At 37.9% G+C, this 16503-nt stretch overlaps 1 protein-coding gene and 1 pseudogene across 1 annotated transcript in view; one reads left to right on the plus strand and one right to left on the minus strand.

Annotated features, from left to right (window-relative positions):
• Lrba (LPS responsive beige-like anchor protein) overlaps positions 1-16503 on the minus strand; it is a 543225-nt gene that overhangs the window by 273393 nt on the left and 253329 nt on the right. The window lies entirely within an intron of this gene.
• LOC116895168 lies at positions 1993-16350 on the plus strand (annotated as a pseudogene).

Below are 16503 nucleotides of genomic sequence, written 5' to 3' on the forward strand. Positions count from 1 at the left end.
CTTTGGGACAGTCACCCAACAGATCGCAAGTCAACATGTACACTTGAACAGCAACATTTAGTGTAGCACTTTTCACAATAGGTAAGCTCACATGTGTTCCTAAGAACTAGCCTAAGTGTACAGCAATCCAGGAATGGATAAATGGTGTGTTTACAGACACAAGGGAATTTCTTTTGTCCACAAAGAAGAAATAAGTTGCATCACATGCAAGAAAATGGAAACCATCGCATTAAGTGAGACATGCGAGTCTTAGTCAAATCTTACATGTCAGGGTCCTAGACTTTATAGATACATAAAAATCATGTGTGTACATATGACATGAAAAAAGAGAAAATTGACTGAGTGAACAAAGGGGACTAGTGAGAGAAGGAAACAGGATAGTCAACAGAGCATCAGAGAGAACATGTTCACACCATGGCTCGTGCAATAAGACATGGAAAGGATTGCGCTTACACTGTGGTCTTGTGTAGTAGGGCGTGAGAGGGAATAAGCGTCTGCTATGGTTTATATATAGGAAACATGTTGCATTACGGCCTTATATAATAGGTAGGGCATGGAATAAAATATGCTTGCACTGTGGCCTTATGCTGTAGGGCACGGGGAAGAACACGCCTATATTGTAGCCTTACATAGGGTGTGGGAAGGAAATGCCTGCCGTGTGGTTTCATGTTAAGAGGGCAGCAGGAACATGCGTGCACTTTCATCTCACATAGAGGGCAGAAGAGGGGATATACTTGAATTACGGCCTTACAACTCAGTATAGGAAGAAAATGCACCCCACTGACACAAAGTGTCTTCATCTCCACAAAAATAGTGATATAATTCCATTGTTTCCCATCTTTACAAACACATATACCTCAATAGCTGTTTAAAATACTGATAATCAATCAGTATTTTTTGAGTGAAGCCCCCCAGTACAAATACACTTTTTCCAAAGCTTTCCATATGACTCTAACATAGAGGCCAGAAGGGGTGCAAAGCTGGATTAACCTCAAGAACTTGTATAAGAAATGCTATATATTATTTTCTTTCTTTTTGCTACCGAGTGACTATGAAACCTTAGACATTTAATACAATTCTGCAGCTTAACAATTATATGTAGAGTGAACTGAAGTGGCCTTTGGGGCCAATGAGCACTGGGCATTAAACCTGTTCTTATATATTCAAAACTGGTGCATGCACTATAACTTCTAAATTTATGTTCAAATAAAAGTTAAATCACATACCATATCTATCATTATCATTCAGTTAATATCTCCCACATTTGCACATCTAAAATGTAGAGTTGTATAAAACTATTTTAAGTAGCATGTTCTTTACAAAATATCTGAAGAAGGTTTTGCAATGTGTTGATCAGTGACAAACTTACTTACAAGGAAATCCTCTCTTTCACTGAAGTCTGAAGTTATCTTTATACTGAAGCAATACATTTCCAGCACCATTAAGACTCACACTTCCTTGTGATACATACAAAAGCATAAAGAAAATTAAAAACTAGTTTTTTTTCCTTTTCTTTTTGTTCTTTTGTTCCTCCCAAGACATGGTTTCTCTCTGTAGCCTTGGATGTCCAGGAGTTGGCTATGTAAACTGGCTGGCCTTGAACTCACTGAGATCTGAATACCTGGGATTAAAGGCATGCACCAACTGCTCTCTCCACTCTCTACTCCTCCCAGTTCTTCTGCATCTCCCCTCACATCAGGATCTACCCTCTCTGTCTCTCATTAAAAACAAACATACTCTTAAGACATAAAGAATTAAATAACAAGTCAGAATATGACAAAACCAACAAGTAGAAGGAAAGAACTCTAGAAAAGGTATAAAAAATAGATATAGACAAAGACCTTTTCATTCATGCTCAGGAATCCCATTAAAAACACTAAACTTGTCTGCTCTGGTACAGAGTCATCCTCACATCTGTCCTTAACACTCTCTTTCGTGTCTACAGAACCCTCTTTCCTTTCTTCACAGCAACCCAACTGCCAGAAGTTCACCATGTCTAGTCTCAGGATCTATGCCAGAGAGATCTTTGACTCCCATGGGAATCCCACTGTTGAGGTGGATCTCTACATTGCAAAAGGTCTGTTCTGAGCTGCGGTGCCCAGAGGTGTGTCCACTGGCATCTATGAGGCCCTAGAACTCCGAGACAAAGATAAGACCGCTTCATGAGGAAGGGCGTCTCAAAGGCTGTTGAGCACCTCAATACCACGATTGCAGCTGCTCTGGTCAGCAAGAAACAGAATGGTGTAGAGCAAGAAGATTGACCAGCTGATGATCCGGATGGGTGGCACAGGGAATAAATCTATATTTGGTGCAAATGCCATCCTGGGAGTGTCCCTGTCTGTCTGCAAAGCTGGTGTCATGAAAAAGGGGGTGCCCCTTTACCATCACATTGCTGACCTGGCTGGCAACCCTGAAGTCATCCTGCCCGTCCCAGGATTCAGTGTGATCAACGGTGGTTCTCATGCTGGCAGCAAGCTGGCATGCAAGAGTTCATGTCTGTGGGGACATCCTGTTTCCGGGAAGTCATGTGCATTGGAGCAGAGGTTTATGACAACCTGAAGAACGTCATCAAGAAGTATAAGAAAGACGCCACCAATGTGGGCGGTGAGGGCAGATTTGCACCTAACATCTTAGAGAACAAAGCCGTGGAGCTGCTCAAGACTGCAATGGCAAAGGCTGTCTCTACTGACCAGGTTGTCATCGGCATGGATGTGGCTGCCTCCGAGTTCTACAGGCTGGCAAGGATGACCTGCTTCAAGTCTCCAGATGACTCCAGCCGGTACATCACACACAACCAGCTGGCTGCCTGTACAAGTCCTTCATACAGGACTACCCAGTGGTGTCCATTGAAGACCCCTTTGCTCAGGATGACCGGGATGCTTGGCAGAAGTTCACAGCTAGTGTAGGCATCCAGGTTGTGGGCAATGACCTCACAGTGACCGACCCTAAGCAGATTGCCAAGGCTGCAGGCAAGAAGTCCTACAACTCCCTTACTCAAAGTGAACCAGACTGGCTCTGTGACCGAGTCTCTACAGGCATATAAGCTGACCCAGTCCAATGGCTGGGGTGTCATGGTGTCCCATCGATCTGGGGAGACTGAGGACACTTTCTGACCTGCTGGTGGGGCTCTGCATTGGGCAGATCAAAACTGGTGCCCCTTGCCGATCTGAGCACCTGGCAATTGTATTACTTAAATTTTATTACCATCTTTCTTTTGTAAAACACAGTATTTCCATCATATGGTCTTATAAAAATAAAATATAAATTTACTTTCCTTTTCTCTCCTAAGCCTAGAAAGCAAATTTGAAAAACAAAACTACAAAACCCCTTTTAGTAAACGTAATACTGATCAGTTTCAATGGAGAATAAAATGAGAGAAAATCTTGTACTGAAAATCAATATTATTTGTAAAGTTAATAATAAATAATACAGTATTTGTAAATGTCAGAAAATACTCTAATAATATATAACAAGCTTTAATTCACTTCACTTTTACAGAATTAATGTTAAAATTATTAACACTAACAACAGAATAGTTAGTAATAAAAATATTTTCCAGACAACATTATTTATGTATTCAGAGACTTTCAAATACAAAGTTGAGGACAGATTCATGATTTAAAATATTATAATTGAAGCAGGAAAGTTCTCAAAAATAAAATTTATACTATACACTCATTCAGAAAATATTTATATAATACATGAGATAAATATATCTCATGGCAAAAATTATGTCAGGAAAATAAGCATTCTGAAATCAAAATGCTGTTTGCCAATGTCTTCATTCTCATGTTCTCTTTATGATCACATATCATAAAAAGATGATAGAATAGATTTTTAAGTAACATATATAAGTTTGTCTGGAATTCTGTTTGTCTTCCTGTTATGGAATAGAAAAGGTATTTCAAAGAATAAGTAGTTAAAAGTGTTTCTCTTCTTCAACCTTCTTTCGAGTCAACCTTTCAAGGTCCAATGCTAGCTAAAGTATTGTAGTAAAGATTTTATGGCATTATACTAAATTTTTATTATTTCATTGCAAAAACTTAAATGGATTAATATCTATGCCCATGTTCATCGCTTTAAACTCTTTCTTTGCTTCCATCAATTTCAGTCTATCATGAATCAAAAGTATTCTTTTAATCCCATCAGTAGACAAAATAATGCATTTTGCACTTAAATATGCTCAAGGAAAAAATTAAGCTTCTTTATCATTTCCCAACAGAGACAGTTAATACTGTAAGGCCACATTAATAGAATCTTACTGCCAATGGAGAAAGTTTGATAGCACTGCTATTTCAATGTCTGAATTTCTCTCTCTCTCTTTTTTATTTTTTTGACAAAGACAAATGATTGCCATCAATCAAGATCCAATCGGTTATACAGAGTCAGGCAAATGCATCACTCCTTATGGGTTTTCCTGTTATCTGAACAGGCTTTGCTTCCTATTATTTTATAAACTGATCAAAAACCCAGCCATAAGATAGATCTCTCACCCACTGTAAAATTAACTTTCATGAATAATGAGAGTTTTAAACCTCAGATAATATGTATGTTAAACCAAAGGTATTACTGAGTTCATTTCTGGCTGGAGATTATGTAAATGATACTATATGACCTTTCTCATTATAACAGGACATTCAAACACACATAGTATTTCATACATCATTTTAAAGGAAATCAGTTTAAAAGGGAAAATAGTCATTTATACTGTTCACGGTCAAGTGTTAAAAGTTTTGGTGAAGACATGAATTATCTGTGATCACTGACTCCCTCTTTGACCTGTTACATCTACCAGTGCACCATCGAGCAGGAACACCTATTTGCTCAAAAATCAAACAAAAAACCAAAAAAAACCTACTTTGTTTTTTTAAATTTCTTTTTGAACTATAGATAAGATTGTTTTGTAAACCTGAAGGATACTGAATAACTAGTACTAAAATTTTAATGGAAAAAAGGTAATGTTATACATTATTAGTCCATTCCACTAATATTCTAAAAGTTAAACTACAAAAGCAAACAAAAAAGCCGGTGTAATGAGAATAAAGAGAAGTATCCCAACACATTTTCCTTAAGTCTCTACTCTTTAATGCTAAAGCACTGAAGATTGTAAACTTGAATTAAAATGACTTATGACTACAAAATAATTGTTTAAAAGGTATACAAAAATAAAAATTTCATAGCCACTTACTTTCCATAGAATTACCATTATAACAAGTGCCCAATCATGTGAGCAGGCACTCAAGCAAGAAACATAGGCATTATTTCTGATCGCGCCCTTCTTAAACTCACACTAACCAAGGCCCAGACCCAAAGGTTGTTTCTTTCTGAACGAGCTCTGCCTGTGCCCACCGCCACAGCACAAAGATCAACCATGTCTCTCATACAGGCTACTGCTACTTGGTACTTTTTTGGTGGCTTCATTATTGGCAATATTTTTCCTCAAATTTATAATAAAAAGATTTTACACACACACACACACACAATCTGTGTACATCCTCATACTTTAGTAGAACCCAATCCCTTGTACCAGCAGCAGTCTCCAAAATAGAAGGTAAGAAACCAAGAGATACATAAGAATTCATCTAGATGCTTGCATAATTTTTTCAATTATCTAATGAAATTTCTGTTTTTACTGCCAAGAGATCTGAGTATATTAATGACTCCCAGTACATAAACAAATTTCTATCCTGATCTTTGCCTACTGTCATTTTTTTGTAATTATTCATTTGACCTTTCACTCTAAACTTCTGACACAATGTCACTTGCCTGTTATTTACTTTATGCCAAGGTTTTCTCTAATGCAAGTTTTAAGCCCTATTACTATATATGAATTTATAAAATGACTCCATTTCTCATATATATGAAATTGCTTGTTAAACTATTTAGAGGGCCAGTGACCTTATACCGAATAAATCTAATATTGGCAGGAAAGTTACAAACCCAACATGATACCAACAAATCCAAACATGCAATGTATGTTTGCTATTGATTTAGGAATTTATCATGCATATTAACAATCTGACAGGGAACATGAGGAAACTGAAATGGATATACCACTATGATCCAATTTGCAAGTTTTGCTCAAGCTTTTTAACAAATGTCCAACTACCCATGGAATCTTTATTTAAAAGGATCCAGTTCAAATCCATGCCTGGCATTATCATCTCTTTACTCCACTGTAATATGAAAAAATTCCTTGGTCTTTCTTAAATTTCAGGTCCTAGCACGCTTCTTTACTGTAAAATGACTCCATTTCACTTTGTGCTTAGTATTTTCTGAGAAGGTCCTTAAGAACTATATCTTACATTTCTCCAACAGTCTTCTTGTTCATTTACATCTAGGGATATGGCCTCCTATTTTATTCAGCACCTTATCACTCACTATCACATATTTGATGTTCAAATGTCCACTGACTTAGGCAGTCAAGTCCTATCAAGCACTTTTCCCTTCCTATAGGTTCTCATCCTTCTTAAACACTACTCGACAGCAAGGTGTTATAAACTCACTAAGCAACTGCCCTACAACACCCCTTGAAGTACTCATTGTTCCAAAGCACCCTAGTTTGAATGGAAAATTCCTATCTCAAAAGTTTTATTGGGCTTCTAGATATGTTCAATGGGATGCAACTACTTTGAGTCTCCATGAACAAAACTACAGAATAAATGAACATATTTATATATAAAGTTTTATATTTATCTCTATCTATATTCATCTACTTATTTAATATCAGTATATTCAAAAATAAATAAAAGCACATGACTAATTCCTGGGTCTGTTTTGTTAGTTATAATCCCCATAATTAAAGAATAATTTGGTTCTTATACATAACCTACACACTGATTTGACTGACATTTGTAAACATGACCTAAGTACCATCAAAACTCCTTGCACAGATGACCTATCCAACCAGTATAGATAGGCTCATCATCTCCTGCTGAGACTTCTCCATGGATATTTTCTAAATATCACTCAGGCTCTGGCAATCTGGGCCTCCATCCTCCCCAGCAGAGCCTGTAACAGTACACATAGGCCTTACCACTGTGTAGACACTTCCCCCAGTCCATTCTTGCTTCAGTATCAACCATCTGATAAAAAAAAATGTCCTCCCTCTGCTACACTGATATGCTATTTCCAGTATCTCTTAAACCTCTCTGCCCTCGGTTAACCAAGACGGGTTCCAGTACCACAGGCTGAGCCATAACACTGCATAATCTCATTATTTAGGTGATGACTTCCTGCTTACATCTTTTGCTGCGAATACCTACATTTATCAGCCCATATAATGCATGTTGGACAAAATATAAAGGAATAATACTGAAGGAAAATAGAAAGGGAAGTGAAAATCATAATGTTTGCAGGTTGATTAATTTATAATTTGGTGATTTGGTATAGATTTATATATATTTATACGATCAGCATCATAACTAAGTTTGAGAATCCTTCTGTAACATAAAAAGGATTCTTACATTCGATATAAATTTCTATTCTTAAATTAAATCTCACATTCACACTCCTGTGAGGATTTGTCTGTCTGTCTGTTTCTCTAATGTACTACCGATTCCTCATACATGAGACCAAATAGGAGACTGTCTGGATTGTTTTCACTTAACATAACTGTGGTTCACCCAAGGTGCTGCTTACTGGACAGTTCTTTGTATTGCTCAGTAGATTCTCATTCATTTGTTTATCTCATACATTTGTTTATCAGTTATCTAACTGATAACATTTGGACTGTTACCAGCCTGTAATTATTAGAAATAATATTGATGCAAAATAACTCACATAGGACAGTGTAGATGTATGCTTTCCTAATTATTAGGATTATGATTATGGACTACACGGAACATGAGGTTTTGTGTTCTCTCTCTTTTTCTTCCTCCCTCCCTCCTTCCCTCCCTCCCTCTCTCCCTCCCTCCCTCTCTCCCCACACTCATTCTCCCCTACAAATCATAATCCTACTGTCCAGCTTCACAAATGCCCAACATAGACGCACGTACCCCTATACTTATGTTTGCCACTTAGCCGAAAAGCTCAGATTACCCAAGATACAATCCATAGACCACATGAAGCTCAAGAAAAAGGACAACCAAATTACGGATGCTTCAGTCCTTCTTAAAAGGGGGAACAAAAATATTCATAGGAAGAGATATAGAGACAAAGTTAGGAACAGAGACTGAAGGAATGGTCATTCAGAGCCTGCCCCACCTGGGAATCCAGCCCATACACATACAGCCACCAAACCCAGACAATATTGCTGATGCCAAGAAGTGCATGCTGACAAGAGACTGATATAGCTGTCTCCTGAGAGGCTGTGCCAGAGCCTGACAAATACAGAGGTGAATGCTCACAGCCAACCATTGAACTGAGAATGGGGTCCCCATTGGAGGAGTTACAGAAAGGATTAAAGGAGCTGAAGGGGCTTGCAACCCCATAGAAACAACAATACTAACCAACCAGAGCTCCCAGGGACTAAACCATCATCCAAAGACTATACATGGTCATACCCATGGCTCCAGCTGCATATGTAGCAAAGGATGGCCTTGTTGGTCACCAATGGGAGGAGAAGCACTTGGTCCTGCCATGGCTGGAACCCCCCAGTGTAGGGGAATATCAGGGTGGGGAGGCAGGAAGAAGGGGGAGGGGGAATGGGGTAGCGGGTTTATGGATGGAAAACTGGGAAAGGGGAAAACATTTGAAATGTAAATAAAATATCCAATAAAAACATTTTTAAAAATTAAAATATTTTTAAAGTGTATGTACCTATTTGTATTCATATTAGCAATGTGTAAAGATCTGTTCCCTCTACGTTGTCACTGGACAATGCCAGCTTATTTACTTGTATATACCGAAGGCATGAATGCTGCAGCATCTCACTTAGTTTTAATTTCCACTTTTCAAGTAATTATTTATAATGAACATGTTTCTTTAGCTGTTAACTATAGATACATGTTTGATAGAATTTTTCATTATAGCCTTTTGTCATATCTATTGATTGTATTTGCTGAGTTATATTAGGTTGTAAGTATTCCTCATACATTCTAAATTCAAGTCCTTCACTGGACATACTTGTCTTTCCTTTTCCTTTTCCTAGTTATGTTCTGTTAAAAAGCATTAACATTTCATGTTGTCACTGAGATTTAAAAGTAGACAACATGTGGATTAACTCTTATTGTTCATCTCATCACAGATTTGACTATTATAGCAACAGCCTCAATATGGCTACTCTGCACTTCTTCCTATTCATAGCAATAGCCCTTTTCCTGTAACTTGCTTCTAACCAAAGAGAAATGGCAATATTGAGGGGCTATCACAACCACGTTAGGTTATAAAGATTTTTGCTTCATCTTGATAGTAGATGACTGTTCTAGCTATATTAAAGCCAGATGCCACTATGTGGGAGAGATTGTGAACTAAAAGAACTGATGCCCTCAATCAAAGAGAGGCCTCAAAGGACTGAATTCCAGTGTGAACTACATAACTAATCATGTAATTGAACTGTCTACAGCTGAATCTCACCACGAGATCTCTCTCGATGGTGATGCTTTAGCTACATTACGAGAAATGGCCGACTGGATACCTAAAACACATCTGCATTCTTTATCCACCAAACCAAGACATAACATGGGCTGCTTTGTGATTCTGAACTTTGGAATGATTTTTAAAAAACAATAGGTTACCATTAACAAAACTCTAATAACCTTGAATTCCACATATTCTCAAGGATAAAGGTTAAAACATTCTAAAAAATAAATGCTAGAACTTTTGAATACTGAGTACAATGAATTGGAATATTAGCATACTATACTATACTATACTGAATTTAATATTTACTTTAATTAGAACCTCTTACTCCCTCTCATTTTCTCTATAATTTTTATTAGTAATGTTTTCTAGGTTTATACAGCATTATGCTTATTACATTTTATATCTAAAAATATTTTATTTTGTCATTACAGAGAATGTTGCTTTAATAATTTCATTTAATAATGGTTATTGCTAGTATATAGAAATACAACTTCAGATTTTCAGAATAACCTTTCATTCTCTGATCTTACAAAACTTCATTTTGTGTCTGGTAACTCTTATTTTAAAATTTTTTAGGATTTATCTAGTTCAAGATGATATTGGTACAGATACAGACAGGTAGATCAGTGAAACAGAATTAAAGACCCAGAAACGAATCCACACACCTATGGTCACTTGATCTTTGACAAAGGAACTAAAACCATCCAGTGGAAAAGAGACAGCATTTTCAACCATTTTCAACTGGAGGTCACCATGTAGAAGAATGCAAACTGACCCATTCTTATTTCTTTGTACAAATCTCAAGTCCAAGTGGATCTTGGAACTCCACATAAAACCAGATACACTGAGTCTAAAAGAAGACCAAGTGAGGAAGAACCTCGAACACATGGGCACAGGGGAAATTTTCCAGGACAAAACACCAATGGCTTATGCTCTAAGATCAAGAATCAACAAATGGGACCTCATAAAATTGCAAAGCTTCTGTAAGGCAAAGGATACTGTCAATAGGACAAAACGGCAACCCACAGATTGGGAAAAGATATTTACCAAGCCTACATCCAATAGAGGGCTAATTTCCAATATATACAAAGAACATAAGAAGTTAGATTCCAGAGAACCAAATAACCCTATTAAAAATGGGGTACAGAGCTAAACTAAGACTTTTCAACAGAGGAATATCAAATGGCCAAGAAGCACCTGAAAAAATGTTCAACATTCTTAGTCATCAGGAAAAAGCAAATCAAAACAATCCTGAGATTCCACCTCACACCAGTCAGAAGGTCTAAAGTTAAAAACTCAGGTGACAGCAGATGCTGTCGAAGATGTGGAGAAAGAAGAAGACTCCTCCACTGTTGGTGGAATTGCAAGCTGGTACAACCACTCTGGAAACCAGTCTGGAGATTCCTCAGAAATTGGACAAAGTACTACTACCTGAGGACCCAGCTATACCACTCCTGGGCATATACCCAAAAGATGCTCCAACATACAACAAGGACACATGATCATGTTCATAGCAGCCTTAATTATAATAGCCAGAAGCTGGAAAAAATCAGATGTCCCTCAACAGAGGAATGGATACAGAAAATGTGGTACATCTACACAATGGAATACTATTCCTCTATCAAAAACAATGACTTTATGAAATTCATGAGCAAATGGATGGAACTAGAAAATTATCATCCTGAGTGTGGTAACCCAAAGAACACACATGGTATGTACTCACTGAAAAGTGGATATTAGGCAAAAAGCTTGGAATACCTATGATACAATTCACAAACTACATGAAACTCAAGAAGAAGAAAGACCAAAGTGTGGATGCTTCAGTCCTACTTAGAAGAAGGAACAACATACTCACAGGAGGTAGAGAGGAGGAAGAAGGGAAAAAAGGGGAGAAGGATCAGGAATGGGAGGAGACTAGGATGATATACAGAGGGCCAGGAAATTGAACAGTGCTGTTTAGAAATAGGGGATAGGGAATTGGGGGTAGCCACCAGAAAGTCTCAGATACCAGGAAAACAAGAAGTTCCCAGGACCCAAAGAGAATGAGATGAGCTAATATGACCAACGACTGTCAAGAGACCTTATCCAGACCCCACAGCTGAGGGATGGGGCCACTCACTCATCTCCAAATCTTTAACCCAGAATGGCTCCTGTCTAACTGAGGTACCTGAGGGGGTTTGCAAACCCATAAGAAGAACAATATCAACCAACCAGATCCCCCTCCCCCAGAGCTCCCAGGGACTAAACCACCAACCAAAGAGTACACATGGAGGGACCCTTGGCTCCACCTGCATATGCAGCAGAGGATGGCCTTGTAGGGTGTCAATGGGAAGAGAGGCCCTTGGTCCTATGAAGGCTCCATGCTCCAGTGTAGGGGCATGTCGGGGCGGTGAAGTGAGAGTGGGTGAGTGCAGGGGGGGTGCCCTCACAGAAGCAGAGGTGGGATGGGATCTCCATGCTCCAGTGTAGGGGCATGTCGGGGCTGTGAAGTGAGAGTGGGTGAGTGCAGGGGGGGGGTGCCCTCACAGAAGCAGAGGTGGGATGGGATCTCCATGCTCCAGTGTAGGGGCATGTGGGGGCTGTAAAGTAAGAGTGAGTGAGTGCGGGGGGGGTGCCCTCACAGAAGCAGAGGTGGGATGGGATCTCCATGCTCCAGTGTAGGCATGTCGGGGCTGTGAAGTGAGAGTGAGTGAGTGTGGGGGGGGGTGCCCTCACAGAAGCAGAGGTGGGGTGGGATGGGGGTTTGTGGAGGGGAAACAGGGAAAGGGAATAACATTTGAAATGTAAATATATAAAAGATCTACTAAAAAGATTATATTGTTGGAACCATGAGGTGCAGCTAAGAGGTAGCTTGCTTGCCTAGTATGTGTTAAATCCTTGGTTCAATGCCCATTACCATAAAAAGAAAACCCTCACTATTTTTAAACTTGGTATTATGACTCACACTTTTTATTATTATACTTCGGAACTTGATATAAGGACATTACAATTTTGAGATCATCTTGTCTCAAAACAGAAAAATGTTTCCACAAGGAAAATAAATTAAATAAATGAAAAAGAAAACCATATTATCTGCAAATAAATTCAGTATTTACTTTCTTCCCCTCTAATTCCTTTCCCCTTCAAGTTCTTCATCTTTGTTTTTCTATTTAACATTTAAAAATGTATTCACAAGGAGGTTTCTGTTTTCTCTCTCTGCCTCTGTGTGTGTGTGTGCGTGTGTGTGTGTGTGTGTCTGTCTGTCTGTCTGTGTGTCTGTGTGATGTGTGTATGTCTGTCTGCCTCTCTGTGTGTGTCTGTGTGTGTGTGCACATTCATGTGTATGTGTGTGTGTTCGTGTGTATGTGTGTGTATGTGCATATGTGTGTGTGTGCACGCATGTGTGTATGCGTGTGCATACTGCTTACATGCTTAGTGCACTTGGAGGCCAGAAGAGGTGTCAGGTACCCAGACTGGAGCTACAGACAGTTGTGAGCCACCATGTGGGCACAGGGAATTGAGACCAGGTCTTCTGAAACAGCACCCAGTGCTCTTCAAAACCAACTCTCCAACTCTTTGCTTACCTTGGTTTACACTGTAATACAAAACACCTGCAATATGTAGTATTTAAGGACAACTATGATTTTCTTAAAGTTTTCATAGTTATATTTTGTTGTTTTGAGAAAGATACCTTCTGTTTGTAATTTCTTGATAATTTTTGTGAGGAGACTTTTGTCACTTCTATTTTTTAGTATCAAGAAGATCATGCAGTTCTCCCTTTTAAAAATTAATATATTATAGAAACTATTCACTTTAAGACAGAACTTTTACAATATTGCCTATATTAATCCCATTTTTTACACTTATCAAATTTTGTGCCTTGGTGTTTTCTACAATCTGAAACTACCAATGTACACACCACTATATCCAGCATTTACATTAACTGCTTCTTTTTAATGTCAGAATAACTTCAAATTCCTAACATAAAGTCCTTTCGCTAAATATAACCATTCCTATTTTTTTTGTATAACCACTTTCCTACCTATGCATTTTGTGTGCTGGTGTTTTATTTAAGCTTGTTGCAGCCATGTCTATGGAGACTTCATTCTCTTTTCGCTTTGGAGCTGGTTTCACGAGGATAAAGCTGAATGGGAAGGCGACTTGATCCAATTTAGAATCACATGGGGACAGGGCCTCAATGATGGATTGTCTAAACTACATGGGACTGTGGAAATGTCTGCTGCTGCTGGGGGGTGGTGTCTTAATTACATTAATTGATGTGGGAAGACTCAGCCTGAAAGTGGCATTCAGGTCATGGCCAGTATCAAAGGAGAGAGCCAGATGACTACAGACACATTTGCTTCCACTCTTTCTCTACACTCACTATGCATGTGATGTCACATCCTTTCAAGCCCTGCCACATGGAGTCCCTATACCAATGGACTGTAACATGGGACTAAGAGCTAAAATAAACCCTTGCTCCCCAAGTTCTCTTCTGCAGAGTATTTCCATCACCCAAACAGTGAATGATGCTAACACTCAGAGAGCACATAAGATTACACAAGGGTGAGTTGGGGAAAAATGTCTAAATGCAGATATCAAAATTCCACACTCTTCCCACCACCAGTGATTCTTAACCAGTTGAACACTGACACCCAGAGAGGGATATGGGACTCTTCAAAGGACACTGGGCCTTCAGGATGACCAAGGATTGCCACTACAATGAGTCAGGTCAGAAAAGGACCCTAGACATCTTACAACAATCTTACAACAATAATGGCCTCATGTCTTGCATAACATTAAAATTTCTATTGGATATCAGTGAAAACAGTAAGGTTTGAATTTATACCTAAAGTATTTTTTCCTTTTTGTCCTCAAACCCCCAATAATCATATAAATTTATGCAAGAATGGTAACTGAAAATGCAGGAATTCCCACTTATTTAGCCAGTGTCCACACTTTCTGCTATAGTGGTCAATCACAATTTAAGAATATTAAATGTGGTAGAGCGCTTGCCTAGCAAACGCAAGGCCCTGGGTTCAGTCCCCAGCTCTGAAAAAAAGAAAAAGAAAAAAAAAAGAATATTAAATGTTAAATTACTGAAATAAGTTCTTAGGTTTTAAATAAATTTTACTGTAGTATATTGAGATACTAGCTCCCTTTTGTTGCTGTTAATCACAATGACCCTAACTTATAAAGATAAAACCATGAAATATATATTGAAAGTATACCTCATGGAATGCACCATGAAAAGAACAGATAAGATTTGCAGAAATAACTAGCTCCTCTGGACATCCATTTTCCTATGAAATCTAAGCACATTCTGCCACCTTAAAGGGATAATGAACTCATAAGTGCCCATTCTCTATCACCTTTCTTTTTCTTTGCAAGAAAGAATTTAAGTTTTCTGCCTTTTTAATACTTGATCTCAAATGAAACTACAGGAGTTGGTTACAGTCATTACACTCTAATGTGACAAATACTAGAGTCAATTTAAGTAAATTCTAATGGGCTATGAGGTCAAAAAATGTAAGACTGCATAATTTATTAGATCAAGCAAATCCCTTTGCAAGCAGAGTTAAATCAAGCATTAGGCTATTACTGACTTTCATGAATAAAGGTTTATATTAGTGTTTATCTAATTATAAAATAAATGGAATTTGCTGTGTAAACTTTATGAAAATATTTCTTGACACTGTCATGTTTAAAACCATTGAATCAAATTTAATTCACAGACTATTACACTAAAACAAATTATATTTATTGTGCTGTTTTAAATAAAGATATAAAAGTGATTCAGACATTTGATTAGTTAAATATGCTAACTATAAAACATGAAATCTAATTTGCAAATCAAGACACCAACAAACAATTCAAAAGCACTACAACTATATTTACACATAAATTGCCATGCAGCTCAGAATTGTGATTTATTACGTGATTTGCTTTGTTATTTCTATATATGATTTTCTCATAGAAAAGAACCATGTAATTATAGAGATGTGTAAACTAGAAGGCCAACAATAGGAAAAGAAAAGTGTTGACAATGTGTTTATAGAACAAAACAGTAATTTACTTTTCCACAAGTTAACATTCTATTTAACATGGTAAGCAGTCCATTTCCTAAGTTAAACAAGTCTCAAATGGAAGACTGTGACAGATAAGGGTAGGTAAGACACAGCCATTACCCAAGTCAAAAGAAATCACTGAGAAGAAACTCAACCCCCATTAGTTTCTCATTCTATCAAACTTGTAAAATGCCCAGAAATTATATCATTTCAGTTGAATTTAATGAAACAAGGAACACAGACCTCAGAAATCATTGGTTTTTGATTCTTTGTTGCTGTTACTGTTAAGGCCAGCTTGGCAGTAAGGTGCTCGCCCCTAGGTTTGATGACCTGAGTTTGATTGCAGGAACTCACAGAGTAGAAGAAGAGAAATGACTCTCACATATATAGATCACCATAAGTATACCCCCATACATAATACATACATACATACCTACATACATAAACACAAACCCACATACACACACAATGTAATAAATGTTTTAAATCAGTTTCAATAATAAGAATTATAGCCATAAGTTAAAGTAGTAATGCACTGAAGCTTGTATTTTACAAGACAAGTTACTTACTGTAATTAAGAATAAATGCACTCGACACCGGGCTTATTAAAGCCGTCTGGGCCAAGGGAATAAGAAACCTTCTGTACCGCATCCGAGTATGTTTGTCCAGAAAGTGTAATGAGGATGAGGAGTCACCAAACAAAGTCTACGAACTGGTGACTTACTTGCCTGTTACCACATTCAACAATCTACAGACGATCAGTGTGGGTGAGAACTAACTGCTGAATGTCAAATAAAGTTACAGAACTGCCTCAAAAGAAAAAAAAAGAATAAATGCACTTCGAGATGATGTATTTTCAGGCTAATGCACTGGTGATTTGCACAAGGGACTATGTTTATCATTTTGGGATAGAGCACATCTAAAGGAGAAC

The sequence above is a fragment of the Rattus rattus genome, chromosome 3 (assembly GCF_011064425.1).
Source record: "Rattus rattus isolate New Zealand chromosome 3, Rrattus_CSIRO_v1, whole genome shotgun sequence".
NCBI classification, from domain to species: Eukaryota; Metazoa; Chordata; class Mammalia; order Rodentia; family Muridae; genus Rattus; species Rattus rattus.